Below are 17,744 nucleotides of genomic sequence, written 5' to 3' on the forward strand. Positions count from 1 at the left end.
ATTACAGCCCCACCACCTATTTGCTGTGTGGCCATGGGCAATTTATTGATATCGCTATACATCATTGCATATTTCTGTAAACTGCAAATATGAACTTAATTCTCAGTGGTGTTAAAGTGCACAGACTTAAAACATTTACTCTGGAATGCACTAAGTATTCAGAATACTTGTTTGCTTAAATATTTGTAAATATATTTATGTTTCCACCCCTTAACTTTTAAAAACTATTCTTGAAAATGTGTTTTAATAAAAGTGCTTTTACCTTAACAGAAATTTAAGACTGATAAAACTGTATCAAACATGACATTTCTAGAACTCTATTCATACTGAATGTTCTTAGTATTTCAAATTCTACCACAGAATTCTATAAAACAATATTAAGTTCTGTGTTTGCAATTATTCAAGTTGAGAGTTGGATTGATATGGGTTATTTAAAACCATATGTAAGGCTTCAGTGTTTTTTTTTAATAAATAACACAAATTTAAAACATATTTTTAAAAATCTGATGTTGATTTTTTAAAGAGATCAAGTGAAACTGGGTTGTAAAGTATTTTTAGTAAAAATAATGCTTTCATTTTAAAGTTTTTAAATTGAGAATTTGGGGCAAAATATATTTTATAGTATTTTTAAAGTTTAGCACTAATCACATTAATAATATTACATAATTTTCAATTGTGCATAAATTCATTTTTTCCAAGTAAAAATTATCCATTTTTCTTCATAAAAACTAGATATTTATTTAAATTCAGAGAATACAGTAGCTTAGGTAATATTGCAACTGATACCCATTATAAAACAAATGGAAATTTCTGCATAATTAAACAATAACTCAAAATGCATTCCGTATAACCAACCTGTGATACAGAATGCATAATGATTTTGATTACTATTTCTGTATTAATGCAACTTGTGTTATTTAAATGATATTTTCTAAAGACACAAAATGTATCTGTGAGTGGTTATTGGTTAATAATGACCATACTATGGGTTTATCAGATACAATTTGGGAAATGATTTCTTAAGCAAAAATTAATATTGAAAGATAAAAATATTCTATACCAACTTTACATTAAATCATTTATTTCCCCAAATGTCAATAACAAATGTGATTATTTTTATTACTAGGAAAAGAAGTTTTAAAAGTCACTCTAATCTCCTACAGTTGTTTATACACATCAGAGTTTACTGACATCTGGAAGATTTTGATTCATTCCTGGCAAACCCTGTTTAGTGAGCCCTTGTATACAGGATATACTGGTTATTGAACCACTGAATTATATTTAAAAATTAATAATAGCATCCTCATTAATGCATTAAAACATTAAAATAAGTACGCTTTACCTTCCTATTTTATAGTGGAACCTAAGTTTGGAAGATATTCCAAAGATTGGAAATAAAATTTCAAAAAGTCAAAATAAATACACAACCTCTCTTGATTTTTGGTGATGTTAGCAGAGTACAAGGAGATTGGCAAAGCATTCTAATCCACTCTTAAAAGATATCACTGCAAGTAAAAAGATCCAAATCATCACCTTTGGTAAGGTTTTGTCAAAATTACTTTAAAAGGTAGTTTTAAAAATGAGGGCATTGGGCTTCCCTGGTGGCACAGTGGTTCAGAGTCCACCTGCCGATGCAGGGGACACGGGTTCGTGCCCTAGTCCGGGGAGATCCCACATGCCGCGGAGCAGCTATGCCCGTGAGCCATGGCCGCTGAGCCTGCGTGTCTGGAGCCTGTGCTCCCCTCCCATGAGAGGCCCGCGTACCGCAAAAAAAAAAAAAAAAAAAAAGAGGGCATTTCCTTCTACCAGAAAAACTGTTACCCAAGAGTTATGAAACATTATAAGTAACATGGACTTCATATAATATTAAGAAAGATAGTTATTTTATTCCTATGTGATTTATATCTTTAACATGTATATTTAAAGCTTAATTGAGTAGGAATTTAAAATGTTCTCATGTCTTTAATATAGTACTAGAAGAAGTAGACCAGTAAATTCAACTTTAATTATAATATGGAGAGGACGTTCCAGGACTGCTTTATTGTTTTTAAAAATGCATATCTAATTTAATTACATTAAAATGCCCCATTTATTATAATACTAATTATACATTTGTTCATTCATTTAGAAAGTATTTATTGAACAACTAGTATGTGTCCAGCACACGTTAAGCATCCTTCGGACATGCCCTTTGATGTCAAAGAGTCTACGTACATTGTTAAGGAGGCAAAATATGTAGCTATGAATGGCTTTTTAAAAGACAGTATCGTTAAATACCAAATGAATAGTAACAATATCAAATATAGGAGAAGCTTGATAAGGGAAGAATGTCATTTAGAGGAAATGGTCAGGACTCATAGAAAGTATGTCTTAAGTTGTGATATATGTATGGGGATGAAAAACAGAAAATATCCCATATAGGGAGTTAACACATTCAAACTTCCTAACACATTCAAACTTCCTAAAGCAAATTTTATTTCCGAGATACTAATTAGAATTGAACACAATATTAAAAATTTTGGAATTAATCTATAAATACGTTGGAGGTTTTGAGATATTTGAGCAAAGCGTTTAATATTATTAAAGTAATAGTTTAGCTTGTACAGGAGATATGCAAGATTGGAAAGTAGGAGCCCAAAAAACAAACAAAAACAAAAAACTGGAAGCAAGGAGATCAGCTGTACAATAACCCAGATCTGAGGGAAAGAAGTGTGTGGCAGTGAAAACAGAAAAGAAAGAGTGCAAGTACTGATACTCTGATAGAAAATTTAGCCTGGTAATGTTCCCATAAGGAGATGGAATAAGTGAGAAAGAAACATAGGATGATTTCATGCAAGTCTGATTGAGACGAGTATATTTAGGAGACAGGTAAAAAATGAAAACAATTTGGGGAAGGAGATGATGTAACACCTGAAATAGCATGTAAAATGTTGACCAGCTGAAACTAGTTTTGCTTCCTTAAAACAGATTTTTTGATTAATCAAATTCTGAGTTATTTCACAGAGATGGCACTGCACATGTGCAAGATGGGAACTCAAGTCCCCAGGATGACCCCGAACCAAGATTCTTCAGTTTGTGGATCCCGAGCAATAGAAATGTTGCCATCAGAGAGCCCTTTACAAAGCGAGAGGTCCTTTAACAGGGAAAATCTGGCTTCCAGCAGCCCAAGGAGCTTAATTACCATATATGGACTGATTTGAGACTAGCCCATCAACCAAGTTTGAAATTCTCCTGACCTCTGAAATTTCGCCCCAAACCTTGGAAGGAGGAGTCAAATTTGAGCCCTGTCTCTGGTCTCCTTGCTGGTGGACCTCACAACAAAACCTTTTCTTTTCTCAGAAATCAGTGCCATGGTGTTGGCTTCTATGCGCATCGGGCAGTGAGCCTTTGCTCTGTAACATACCTACAAAGTTTCCATCTACTCCATGGAATGCAATTTATATCCTTAAGATTTCCGTGGTCTCAGGGTTCTGTCAGCAGAAACTTGTACAACAGAGAACATTTTACAAAATCATGGGAAGGGGGAAAAGTTGGCAGGGAAACTTTTGACAAGTAATTTCCATCTAGAACTGTTAGTATTCTCTTCTATTGTAAATGTTACAAATGTTACCTGTGAGGGAAAACATTAAAGCAATGTCTACTTTGGTTGGCTTATTATTGTCTATTGATTAATCAATAGTCAATTAAGCTGTTTTTTCTTTTTCTTCTTTTTTTAACGCTTCTTTCATAAATTGATGTTTTAACTTAATGTAGCAAATTGTGTGCTAGTGCAGTGTAGACGCAGAACAAAATATTTATATTTATATGTACTTATTCCATATGGTAAGGTAAAAGCAGGTGTAATAAAGAACAATGACAAAAAAAACAACAACATAATTTTCCCAAAGATGAGGAGGGAAAAAGAAACAAACCTCTGAGAATGTTGGTATGTTCTATTTCATCATGATCAAAACATACTTTTTTCTAATTCTTATGTTTATATTTTCCAAAACATATAAAATAACCTGTAGTTTTAATGGCGAGCCAGGCAGGATCAGTTTGATGAGAAAAAAATTTGTGGGAAGAGTGACTGATGTCCTATACATTTCCTATAATCTCCAATTGCCTTCGGTAGAAAGCCAAGATTTGGCCTAACTGAGCAAACTGCTGTCTTTACATTTTAAAAAGAAAACAAAGAATATACCATTATAATTTTGAAAAATAAATTCTAATTTCAACTTCTACTAGCTTCCATAACATGGAGAGGATTCGTGTGTTAACATTTGTTTAAAGCATGGAGTGGCACTTCTGGGCTAACTGCCAACTCCTATTAGAATTATTTTCCCCTCAATCACTAGTTCAAGCAGGCATGATATCGTAATGCAAAAATAGTAGCACAACAAGTAGGAAATTTGAGACAATCCCTCCCTCTTGATCCTCCTGTTATATTGAGTACTAATAGGATTTACTTTCTAGAGTACTGCATGTAGTTCTGGGACTCAGACAACTAGGGGTAATATATGTAGCTACGAATGGAGAGCAAGCAATGGTGATTAAGTTAAAAGAGAACCTAAGCTAGAGTGACCCCTCTTTCAGAGCAGGTCTGGAACATTTTCATGATTAAATATCAATAACAGCAGAAAACTTCTCAGATAAGGTGGCTAACAGGGCTACAACCCAAGCCTCACTACCTAAGGGGTTACAACTTCTAAAGATAATATTTTGATATATACAATTTTTATCTAAGATGAACTGCAAAGAATAGTCTTAGTATGAGTTGACCTGAACCAGGGAATCAGGTACTCTGGGGAATTTCCTGAAGAAGCTTGAACTTGGCTTTCATAAAGGCAGAGAAGCAGGATTCTAATTGCAGAGACAGGAGAGAATAGTGATGAAGTGTACATTAATGTCACATCTTTTCTCACTCTTGATTCTTTAGGAGGATATTGGTTGTACTTCTGAGTGGGCAATCTTTACTTGTCCCACTCTTCTAGCAGAGGCTATTTTAATCTGTCACACATTTCATAGCTTGTCTTTGTAATTCTGCACTGATGCATACAGCTCCTAGACTCTGTTTATTGTCACCCAAAGGTTTATTAGAGTTAGACCGGCTATACAGTATTAGATACTATCAATATTTCTCAGGCCTGGTTATAAATATGGATTTAAATGTTCTTTGAACTTTTGAAAAACAATACATTAAAAATACAGCTAAATTACTTCTCTGCAATTGTTTCTAAAATTAATTTTTTTAATGTGTACCGATCATTTAAACTGTATGTCATGGGAGAAGGGTAGGTGGTGGAAAGTTTATCTATAAAACTCCAAATGAAAGGTGGTGGTTGTAATTTTATTTCTGTGCAATAACTAAGGTTAGTGTCCTATTTCAAACTTGTCATTGAAATAAACTATATCAACATATCCTCAGAGTTGGAAAGAAAATTACATTATGAATAAAAGGTTGTTTCTGACAACAAATAATTCATCCACAAGACATGAAATGCTTTTGCGGAAGTTTTAGCTCTTTTTACAATCAAGTTAAATTAATTTTCAACCACAATCATTGTCCAGAGTGAGAGAATACTAAGAGTTAAGGGTTTTTGTTTTTTGTTCTTTTAATCACATCTTAGTATTTGTTGGGTGGGCTAAAAAGTTCCTTCGGTTTTTTAAGTAAAAATAAAAGACACATTTTTCATTTTCACCAAGAACTTTATTGAACAATGTATTCACCTTTTTGTTCCACTACCTTCTGCCATTTTCCAGGCAACTTCATAATTCCATTTTACCAAAACTATTTTTTTTGAGCAAAGAACTGTTCCAGTTGCATTTTACAGCCTTCCAGGGAATTGAATTTTTTTCCATTAAGAGAATATTGTTAAGACCAAAATAAAAGGAAATCCAAACGTGCAATGTCTGTTGAATACGGCGGATGAATCAGAACTTCCCAGTCCAGCTGTAACAGGTTTTGCCTGCTCATCAAAGAAACACGTGGTCTTGCGCTATCCTGATGGAAGACTATGCGTTTTCTGTTGACTAATTACGGATGCTTTTTGTCGAGTGCCACTTTCAGTTGGTCTAACTGAGAGCAGTACTTGTTGGAATTAATCGTTTGGCTTTCCAGAAGGAGCTCATAATAGAGGACTCTCTTCCAATCCCACCATATACACAACATCACCTTCTTTGGATGGAGACCGGCCTCTGGTGTGGTTGGTGGTGGTTCATTTCGCTTGCCCCACAATCTCATTGGTTCCACATTGATGTACAGTATCCACTTTTCATCGCCCATCACAATTTGTTTTAAAAACAGAATGTTTTCCTTATGTTTCAGTAGAGAATCGCATAAAGAAATATGGTCAAGAAGGTTTTTTTCACTTAACTTATGTGGAACCCAAACATCAAAGTAATGAACATAACCAAGCTGGTGCAAATCATTTTCAACGCTTGATTTGGATATTTTGAGTATGTCAGCTATGTCCCGCATAATATAACATTGATTGTTCTCAATTATTATTTCGATTTGATCACTATCAACTTCAACTGGTCTACCCGACTGTGGAGCATTGTCCAGCGAGAAATCTCCAGCACGAAACTTCGCAAACCACTTTTGACATGTTTGATCAGCCATAGCACCTTCTCCATACACTGCACAAATCTTTTTGTGCATTTCGGTTGCGTTTTTACCTTCTTGAAATAATAAAGCATAATATGCCGAAAATATTACTTATTTCTTCCATCTTCAATATTAAAATAGCTATACAAAAATTCACCATTTTTGATAAGTCTTTTTAAAAAATATATGCTGATATGACAGCTGTCACATACAATCTAACAAAATTGTTCTGAATGATGTTAAAGTGCTACTAGAGCCATCTTATGGAAAAAAAAACTTCTGGCCCACCCAATACTTGGAGATTGACTTGGAGATTGACTAATGTCTACAGTGATTCTCTAAAGATCACTGTCAACTCTTTGGAGCAATTTCTCACTGGTGGGCCTATGACCCTTGACATCAAATAGATCATCATAATCAACATGTTTCCAAGGACTGCCAAAGAGTATATACATATAGTTATTTATATATATACACATATATATACATATAATGTATACTACAAATATTTTGACCTAAAAGCCACCTTAGAAAATAAATGTATATACGTAGGTAGATATGTAGCAAATACATGGGAGACAAAGGACATAATAATCAAAAATGCAGGTTTTGAGGTCAAAATGCCTAGATTTGAATCTTTGTTTTATCACTTAGAATGCGGTATTTTCCCACCACTTAGGAAGATTACCTAATCACTCACTGTCCTAATTTTCTCATCTACAAATTACAAAATGTACCTACACTTAATCTCCAGAGTTATTGTGAGAATTAAATGAGATAATATATGAAAAATACTTAGAATACTGCCTGGAATAAAGTAAAAAGTCAATAAATGTCCTAAGACAATGATAATAATGATGAAAAGGAGTAGAATGGGGAAAAGAAAGAAAACAGTCAGCCTTGGCAAGAGTTAGAATGGCTGTTCATTACTTTGAGGCAGGCAATGGTAAAAATTACAGAAACAAACCCTTTTTTGGCTACCAATCTTTTGCAGCTCTCTTGAACTCAAGTTTAAGGAAAACATGCAACTTGGTGTTAACATGACCAAGCTTCACTCAAATGTGTCTTTATTATTTACTGCTCACTTAAGCCCAAAGTTTAAGAAAGGAAATTATTCCCATGGCAAATACTATAGAAAGAAGTGGATTTGGTTCCAATCTGAATATGAAATAATTGAAGTTAAATGAGAGAACTTAATAATATTCAGAATGATCAGGATACCATGGTTGAAAAATAAACACAATGCCATTAATCAGTTAGAGGCTCTAAGGTGAACAAATGACAAACTATTAGGCAACTCATTATTTAATAATTAGTGAATTACTATGGTTACTTACAGGACAGTTGTGTAAAAATTTTATTTCAGATATTCCAAGAAAAATTTACTTATATAGATTTGTTTCTGGCTAAATCATAAGTCAATAACTTAAAAAAATCTTAATTATGTAGTCTTTCATCTAAGATTTTGCAATTAATTTACTGTTCATCATATCTCAGTGTGTAGAAAATAGAATTTAGAATTTCATCTTTCTTTTTGTTTCTCTACTCATATTTCCAAAATTGTGCTTCCATGTACAGGAATATCTACTAGCTATGACTCCTCCATTGGGGGAAAAAAAAAGAAAGCTTAATTTTCAGCTGTGAAAACCTTATGTTTTCTCTGAGATTTTTCTGAGAAAACTTATTGGTATACACTGTTAATTGCAGACCACGAGGATCCTTTTTAAGTATTGTTTACAATAATGTCCAGGACTCAGATCTTTACAGCCTACTTTTACAAAAAGCCTACTTTTACAAAAAGTCTACTTTCACAAAATCCGATTGCATTCTTAAAGAGATTAAACCCACTGTTGGGGTGGGAGGGGGACTATGACCAGAAAGTTGTGTAGGGAAGGAACAAGTATATGTTTACAAAAGAAAAATAAATAAATTAGCGTCCACTTTCTGGTTCTGTTTTACTTAAAAATAAAGCCTTAGTATTTATGAAAATACATTTTTAAATTGGTCACCATGGCACAGAAAACAGCAAAACATTGCTAACCACTATTTCAGGGACTTGGTTTGTTTGCTTATCGAGAAAAAAAAAAAAAAAGCTCTGCATACAAAAATTTCTAAATACCGACTTGAGGATATAGATATATTAATCCTCTATTATGATATGATGTACTACTGAAGCACAACTTTTTACAAAATATAACTTAGTTGTGTAAATGGAGGGTGGGGGGAACACAGCCAAATCATCAACATATCATGCTGAGAGTAGTGATATGTGCATTCATTTACAAAAAAGTAATAAAGAGGAGATGGGAAGATCACAGAAAGGCATATAAAGAGAGATGGATCCAGAGTTGCCACTGCTATCCACATTTTTACTCCTTTTGGTCACACCTAGACCAAGCCTGCTGGATGGGGTCTCAATGCAAGGAGTAACGCTACAGGAGAACTAAGACGAATGAGCAGGAGGTTCCTCAAATGCCGTACGGACTCTGATCTATCGGCGAACTGAGTTCAGTTTCCCCTTTCTCAGGAAGAGAAAAGGAGATAAGCCAGACCCAGTCCTTTGGTTTTCAATAATGTCAGCATTTCTATGTGACCATAGTAAGTAATTATTCATCCCTCATTCACAAATTTATTTAAATTCCTTTTGAACATATTCTTAAGTTGGGCCATAATCCTGAATAAATTTCTTAATTGTATTACCTGCTAATGAGTAATAATTACTTTTATTTTTGGCACTAACAGAGACCCAAGGGACCCCCCCCAAGGGTTGCGGTGGTATGGAATTTGGCAAAATCCCCAATCAACATACCCATATGCTTCACTATGATGCACTATGTTAACATATCCTTACTCAGTCTCCTTTCTTCTAAAAGTCTCTCCAACATCTTAATAACTTTAGCTATTTTTCTTTAGATGTTGTTCTTTTAAAAAATGTTTTACTGTATATATTTTCTTCTTGAGGTCTGCCAACTGTAATACCTCATAAACGTCTAGCTATAATTGTACTGTGGTTTAGAGCTCAGGATACCCGTTTCCCTCTAGAACTCTTCCTGATGAGGCCCAGAAGATTTTTAGTACGTGTGCTAGTGTCTTTCAGAAAATGACTGGTAGATTATCTTCTCTCTTAACTAAGTTTAAACAGATTCAGCTTTCTTTCCCCCCGGCTATGTGTTTATGCCTGCCTTAAGCATATTTATTATTTTTAATCCCATAAATATTTTTCTGACATTATTTTTGAATGTTTAGTGTTTTTCCTACTAGGAGGTGCCTCATAGCAATGTACCTTTCCATAGTCTATGATAAGGTACAGTTCAAGTCTCTTAGAAATGTACTTGTTTTGAAGTACTAAGAAAATAACTAAAGAAAAATCTATAGCTCTTCATTATTAGGAATAAGAAATGTTAAATGTTGAACAAGACTCTGATATACGTTGAAAAAGAAACAAAAAATAACTGATTTCCTCCAAAATCCTTGGACAATACTAGCAATGAGCTACGATCTATTATTAAATTGTCAAGAAGTCTTGTGATTCAATTTTTCTTTTTATAATTTCAATCACAATGAAGATATATGTTTGAGCCACATCTTTGAAATTCTCCAGGCTTCAGTTTTCTCATTTAAAAATTAAGAGGATTTAACAAGAAATCTTTAAGTTCCTTTAGAACAGATGCTTCTAATCTGAATTTTGAATGAAAATTTAAGATCTTATTCCCTCAAACCTCTTCTTCTGAAAATTATTCAAATAGCAAAAATGATATTTTAAAATATTAACAGGAAAGTGTTCTTACTATTTTAAGCATTCTTATTTATCTCTAAATTACTTTCAAATATTCTTAAAATATCTTAGGTTTAAGGCACCAAGACAGATATCTCTCTTCCAACTCCCTGGAGTAATGCAAAAGGATGACTACTTCATTTACTTTCTCTTATGGTTATGTTCAGAGGGACCCATCGTAAGATCCATTCTACCTCTTTACTATCTATCATAGATCCATAGAAAGGGGCAGAACATTATATACACACACACACACACACACACACACACACACACACACACAGAACTTCCATTACTTTACTTTTATGCAGGCTTGAATGTTTTGAAATGAAAGATGACTTAAAACTTGATCCCCAAACCTGACATTGTGATAAGTCAAAAACTGTTCAAAGCATATGGAGGATTACGTTAAAATTTAATTCTGAAGAATGTAAAATTGTTTGTAACTTTTGAACTGCAACATTTATACATATATATGGACAAATAATAGAAACATTTGTAAATATTAAAATATCTGATATTTGGTAATGGAATTATGGGTGTCCTTTAAATGTATCTTAAAAATATAGATCATTGTTTTAAAAATAAATATATGAAATATCATATATACTTTGAACATCGATTTCTATAAATATTTGACACAAGGAGAAGTGAATGAATAAATAGATGGAGGATGGATGGATGCATGTTTATCAAGGCCTGACAGTCTTGCCTTAATTAGGTCTATAGTAGTAAAACTTAGCTTTTAGACTCATTTTGTTTAGCTAGTACCAAGCAGGACTCATTTCCTATATCCCTGCTGATTTTTAAAAGTTATACTTTCAAGCCTGTCATAATACTCTCTTGAATAAGAAACCAAGCCACTTCACCAATAACTTATCCATATGCCCATAAAATAATTCAAACATACTAGTGTGCAAAACAGAGGACTAGAGCAAACCAAGAGACGCCAGTTGGGAAGAAATATCAGAGTATATGAGATTGATGAGTGAGGAAGCTCAAGCAACAACTTTCTCTGGGAAAAAGTAGGTATAAATAGCAGAGAGAATGCTGGTTGTTGAATAAGTGCACAGACTAGAAAACAATCTGAAAATTTAATTGTAAAGGTTTGTCAGCAGTGAGGTCTATAGTGTGGTTTATAGCAAATTCTTTGGTAAAAATTCTCTAACCAACAACCTTTAAATTTTATATACTGTTACTGATCATCTGCTATTTTCTAGGATTTTCAATTGGGTTGAAAGTGTAAGCTGTAGTTTATTTAAAATCAATAAAGATAAATCAGAGTCTGAGTTTAGCTATAACTAGTTTACAATGAGAAGAATAGCTCTGTGAGAGATAGGCCATTTGTTATGCTCCACGTATAGAGAATTTATATGGGTCTAATATTAAGCCATAGAAAGTTTTTTGATTCACTTTGTTGATATGTGTAGCCTTTGATGAACATTTGTATTAGACACACACGCCGGTGTAATTAGCTTAAGTAAGAGAATAGTCATAAGCAGTGTAGATCTGAGCATTTGATAAGTAATTCTGAAAGGCTGTCATCTTTCTTGGACTTTATTTAAATGTATTTGCTAATTTGCTGTTCTGATATGGAATTCATCACATGGACAGAATACACTGTATTAGGTGCCACATAGCTAGTTAACTCACTATCTAAATCAGAAAGATGAAGTTTACATCTACCCTATATTTTTAAGGCAAAGAGAGAAGTTTACTTTTAAAAAGGGTGGTTAAAATGTAAAGCATCTATGGCTTCTCAAACAGAACTCTGCAGGCCTGGCAATGATGCAGACAGGGCTATGGATGTGGCTTCAAGGGAAAGATAACCAAGAGTCTAATTTTTTTGATAACTTTGGTGTTTGGGGAAATGCTATTAAGTATGGTTTAATCATGCACAATTACTCTTTTAAACTTAAAGTTGAAGTAAAATTGTTGGCTCTGGGGAGGTATTTTTGACTTAGACCCACAGTTCTGGCTGAGATGGTGTGAGAACTGTGAGGAGAAAGACTTGGCGACATCTATCACATTCATCCCAGATGCTACTGTGGTGGTAGCTCTTGTGGTTTGGAGTCGTTTCAATGTATGCAAGGGAGGGCTCCCTTTTTGGCAAATGATTTGGAAGGGGAGGGTGATAAAACTGTCTGCATTCATTTTGGGTACAGATAAGAGGCATTTCTCTACAAGAAGTTTTTTAAGGTTGTGGGCTTAACTTGCATTCTAAAAGAATTCAAGTTTAACTAAACCCCAAACTAGTTTTTGAGTATTTCATAGTTATACTAGTGTCACATAATGTTAGAATGAGACAGCTCTTAATAAATAGACTGCTCACGATTTCTTCTCACTGTGGCCTCTGTAGCTCCGTCCAGGGCCACCTCCTCAGACTTTCACATCTGCCTCCTTCCTTACCTCTGTTATGGCAACAAGGTTTTGAGAACGAATCTCTCTTCTGTGCTTATATCAGGTAATGGGGGGCTATATTTAAGCTACTGCATTTAAGGCTTGACTTGGATATTTATTTTTGCAAAACGGTATCTATCAAGTCAGAACCTAGGTAGAAATCTTTTCAAATTCTGTATCAGACAGACGAGGTTTGAATACCTGCTCTACATTCACTAGCTGTTAATAAAACTTAAGAGACTTAGTGTCTTAATCAATCCAAGCTTAGGTTTCCTGGGATTGATACGAAGATTAAATATAGTATAAACATAAAAGCACCTAGCATAATGGCTGGTGTAGAGAGTAATAGGACTTTTTGTTTGTTTGTTTGTTTACCTCTTAATTTTCTTCTACTGCTCTATTACCAAGTGTTGAGAAACCCTGTGGAGGCTTACATGACATCTTTCTCTCTACATACACACCCACACACACACATTTTCATTGGTAACGCAGAAACATTTGTAATTTAGGAGACAGCATTAGAGCCTAGAGAATTAGAAAAAAGAAAAAAAACTTATCTAAATAAAATTTGATAAGAAGTAAAATTTAAAGTCCATGTATTAATCTATGAATGTCACAGTAGTACCATTTCAAACTCCCATTTTAAAGAGCTTGTAAAACAGGCCAGTAAAGATTAATACTTTCACAAATTTCACTTACATGAAATACTCCATATGACGTTATTTACTGTTAATTAGATATACTGACAACATTTCTCAGGTTCTTTTAATTTTTTTCAACATTGTCAGTTCAAGGGGCTTCATCTGTCTTAACACTCCATGTTATTAAGAAGCCGAGACTGCAGGTCTTAGTAAGCCTGGCTACTCATGAACTCTTTCAGCAAATCATATCCCAAACCCTAGGGTAGTCACTAGGTAGTGCACACATGAGCAAATCTGTTCACCACTAGAGCAGCACATGGCTTTGGGAGACAATAAACTAGTCTCCAAGTTGGAATAAAATAAGTCCTAAGGATCTGAGCAAGCAATTGCTGTAGGACCACAACAGAGGTAGTAATAAATTTTAATGGGAAATGGAAAGGAGCAATCAAGAAATTTTTCATGAGGAGTGTAACACTGACAAGGATATGGAAATATAGATGAGTGAGATTTTTGATAAATAGAAAAGTGCAAGCGTAAGAAAGGGTATTCTGGACTTGGAAACTAGATGAACAATGACACAGAAATATAAAGGTATTGTATCAGTTTGACTAGCTTAAGCAGAGTACGATGTTGTGGTGGGAAATGAGACCTGAAAGGTAGGCTGAGGACAGATCAATGCAGGACTGATTGGGGAGAGAAAAGAGACAGAAATGCACTGTTCTCTGAATACAAATCAAATGAAGATAGTCAATCGCTAAGTCAGTTTTTTTCATGCTGAACGAGAATCATAATTTTCAATTATTTATTGATTTTTATTGTCTAAAATGCCATATTAGATACTGTACCAGAAGTACACTGTGGGGAAATACACTGCTGCATGAGAAATTACCCCTGACTTTAAGATACTCATTGGAGTTAAGAAATGTATTGGAGCAGACAGGCAAGGCAGAAGAGAAGAAAGGGCTTTAACAAGTACAAACATAGTAATGCAGAAGAGTGAGAGGTTCATGTGGACAGGGTTGACACAGGTCAACAGAAAGCATCAAGGAATAAATAATATTTAAGCTCAATCTTGGGGAAAGAACTGGATTTTGATCACTAAAGACAGGAAATGGAGGACATCCCAGGGAAATAGAGGAGCATGCAGAAGATATAGGATAGTAACGTTTGGTCCAATTTAAGGAAAACAAGAACATAGCAGAGAAAATCGACTGCTTCTACCAAGGGAGGGACAAAAATGGGTAGAAGGCAGATAGTAGGTAGGATGAACTTGGAGTTTGACTGGATTTATACATTGGGGAAAGATGATAAAATGTCTTATGTACCATGAAAAAAATATTCAGTAGGCTATATAAAGCCATAGGAAGGCACGAGAAGAAAAGTGCCATAACCAGACTGATCTAATAATGAGAAACCTCTGGCAGCAGTATGAAAAACAAACAGAGATTCATGCATTCATCCATCTATTCATCCAATAAGTAGAGACCCAACTTCTACTATATGCCAAGAACTGAGCCAGGTTTGGGAATACAATGAACAAACAAAATAGGCTCTGACCTCAAAGACAGGTGTTAATCAAATAACCACATAAATAATGCATAATAAAATCCAGTGATAAGTGCCATGAATGATCTTTACAAAGGGATTTGATTTGGTTTTCAGTATTCAGGAAAGCTCCCTGAAGAAAGGAAGCTTTAAGTTAAAATCTGAAAGATGGATAGGAATTAGTCTGATATGTGTTTATGTGTATTGGGGAGGGAGGCTGTGGGAGTCAGGAAGAAAACACTAAGCAGAAGGAAGAGCTTGTACAGGAAAGAATGGTACAAGACTGAGCCCGTGCTCTAGAGCCCACACGCACAACTACTGAGCCTGAATGCTACAACTACTGAGCCTGTGCTCTAGAGGCTGTGAGCCACAACCACTGAGCCTGCATGCCACAACTACGGAACCTTGTGCCACAACTACTGAGCCGGAGCTCTAGAGCCCATGCGCCACAACTACTGAGCCTGCGCTCTAGAGCCCGCGTGCCACAACTACTGAAGCCCGGGTTCCTTCCTAGAGCCTGTGCTCTGCAACAAGAGAGGCCACTGCAATGAGAAGCCCGCGCACAACAACAAAGAGTAACGCCTGCTTGCCGTGACTAGAGAAAGCCCGCATGCAGCAATGAAGACCCAACACAGCCAAAAAAAAAAAAAAAAGGAATGGTAAAGAACAAAACTGTAAGGCAAGTTGGAACTAAGAGAGCATGGGAGTTTAGGATTAGCAGAGGCAAACTATTATATATTGGATGGATAAACAACAAGGTCCAATTGTATAGCACAGTGAACTATGTTCAGTATATTCAGTATTGCAATATCCTGTGGCAAACCATAATGGAAAAGAATATGAAAAAGAACATATATATATATATATATATATATATATATATATAATTGAGTCACTTTGCTGTACAGCAGAAATTAACACAATGGTGTAAAGGTGTAAATCAACTACTATACCACAATACAATTTAAAAAAAAGAGAGAGAGAGCAATGGTGAGAGTGGAGTGAGATTAGAATAGAGACACTAGCCATGCAGGGAGCCAAGAGAGAATTTGGTGTTTGTTTCCAACATTTAAAAAAGTTACTGAAAATTTATTTCAATTTCAAGGCAGTTCATGAAATGGTCCTATATTCAATACTGTGTAGAAATTCTCTACACTTTAACTGTAAACTCCTCAAAGGTAAGAATTATCTACAGTAAATCCATACTCCCTAATAAAGAATAATGTGCAACTGTTATAACTGTGATGTGATAAGGACAGCAAAACTTTATCTGTTTTCCAAACAGAAAAAGTTTTAATAGCTTCATGTTTTAGTAACCCAAAGCATCAAAGATAACTAATGGCCATAATATCTTTCACATCACAATTATTTTCATTTCATTATTTTAATACTCTATGTTTCATAAAATTATTAGAGATCTGAAATATTTTCCTTCAACATATCATGGCAGAAAGAAAGAAGGAGAGAGAGGGAATGAAAGAGAGAGAGGGAAGGAGGAAGGAAGAGTTGTAGTGATTCCATTTGCACACTTCTGAAATTGTTATTGCATCCTAAAGAAAAAAACACCTGCTTCCTTTTTATCACCATTTCATCAACATGCCAATTTATAAAATTAAGTTGAGATTGACCTCTTATGATAAAGACAGAGCTGAAACTTTCCAGTCATGGATGTTTCCTACATTTCCATGCATCTCAACTAAAATATAAACTTTTTACTTTGGTTTTTAAATATCTTTCTAGAAACTTACCACTTTGTGAAGGTCACCGGCAGTGAGCTTTGAGGTGACCACAGAATCAAGAATAAGGGTGAGCTGCTCAGAAAGTCCAGAAAGCACTGAATCAAAAATGAAAGTTTCTCTTTTCTTGTTTTTCAGCTGATCAGCTTTGCTCTTTTAATCTAATATATTCTGGTGGAATGCTGCATAGGACATAGTATATTCTGTCATAGTGACCTTTCTTCCTTTTGAAAACTTGGCTTATAGCTTCAAAATACATATATATTTCCATTTATAAAGGCAACAATGGAAGAAGGAAGACGCAGAGACAGCTCTGATTCTCTAAGCCTTACACTCAGGACATTTGAATTTGTGGTCCGGCAACCCAAGAGGCAGAGTGGAACAGAAGCAGGTCACAGGGCATGACAGTGCAAAAGAGAAAAGATGCAAAGAGAAACAGTCATTTTAGGTGTCTAAGAGAGGCCAAGTGAACACTGGGGATAGAGAAGAGCTTTATTAAAATCTCTTATGTGCAAAAATCCAAACACAAAATCTTCCAAGTATTTAGTCTTCACTTACTACACTCTTTCATCAAGTAAGTGAAATATTTACTGAGCATGTTTTACATCTTGGATTCTGTGTTAACTGATGAGAACTGAAAGAAGAATAGCCCAGTGTCCTCAAAAAGCTCACAAGAGTTTGAGGGGGAAAGACATATAAAAAGATAATTTTAATACAGTGTAACATGCATATACAGTATTTTTGTAAGAACAAGGAGGAAGGACACTAACTTGGTTGGGAAGAACTCCTTGGGATTGTTTCTGAAAGAGAGAATGCTGGAAATTTAAATAGAATGAGGAGAGGTAATTTTTTTCCAAGTCGGTGATGGAATGAACGAAGGCAGATTCTGTGGCAGTGAGCAGTATGTAATGTAGGGAACTATAAACAGGATTTTGGGAGATGAAGTTCCGCATCAGGGCGTGTGAAGACTTTAGGCTGGTGAATAACTGGGCTTTAAAGCAATATAGGAGGTTGTGTTAAATAGCCGGGTTTTATCTTGAAGGTAGCAGTAAACAATT

General features: G+C 34.8%; 1 protein-coding gene across 20 annotated transcripts in view; it reads right to left on the reverse strand.

Annotated features, from left to right (window-relative positions):
• The window catches only part of FOXP2 (forkhead box P2), a 534,423-nt gene that overhangs the window by 195,813 nt on the left and 320,866 nt on the right, over positions 1 to 17,744 (reverse strand). The window lies entirely within an intron of this gene.

This window comes from Kogia breviceps, chromosome 9 (genome assembly GCF_026419965.1).
Source record: "Kogia breviceps isolate mKogBre1 chromosome 9, mKogBre1 haplotype 1, whole genome shotgun sequence".
Classification (NCBI taxonomy): domain Eukaryota; kingdom Metazoa; phylum Chordata; class Mammalia; order Artiodactyla; family Physeteridae; genus Kogia; species Kogia breviceps.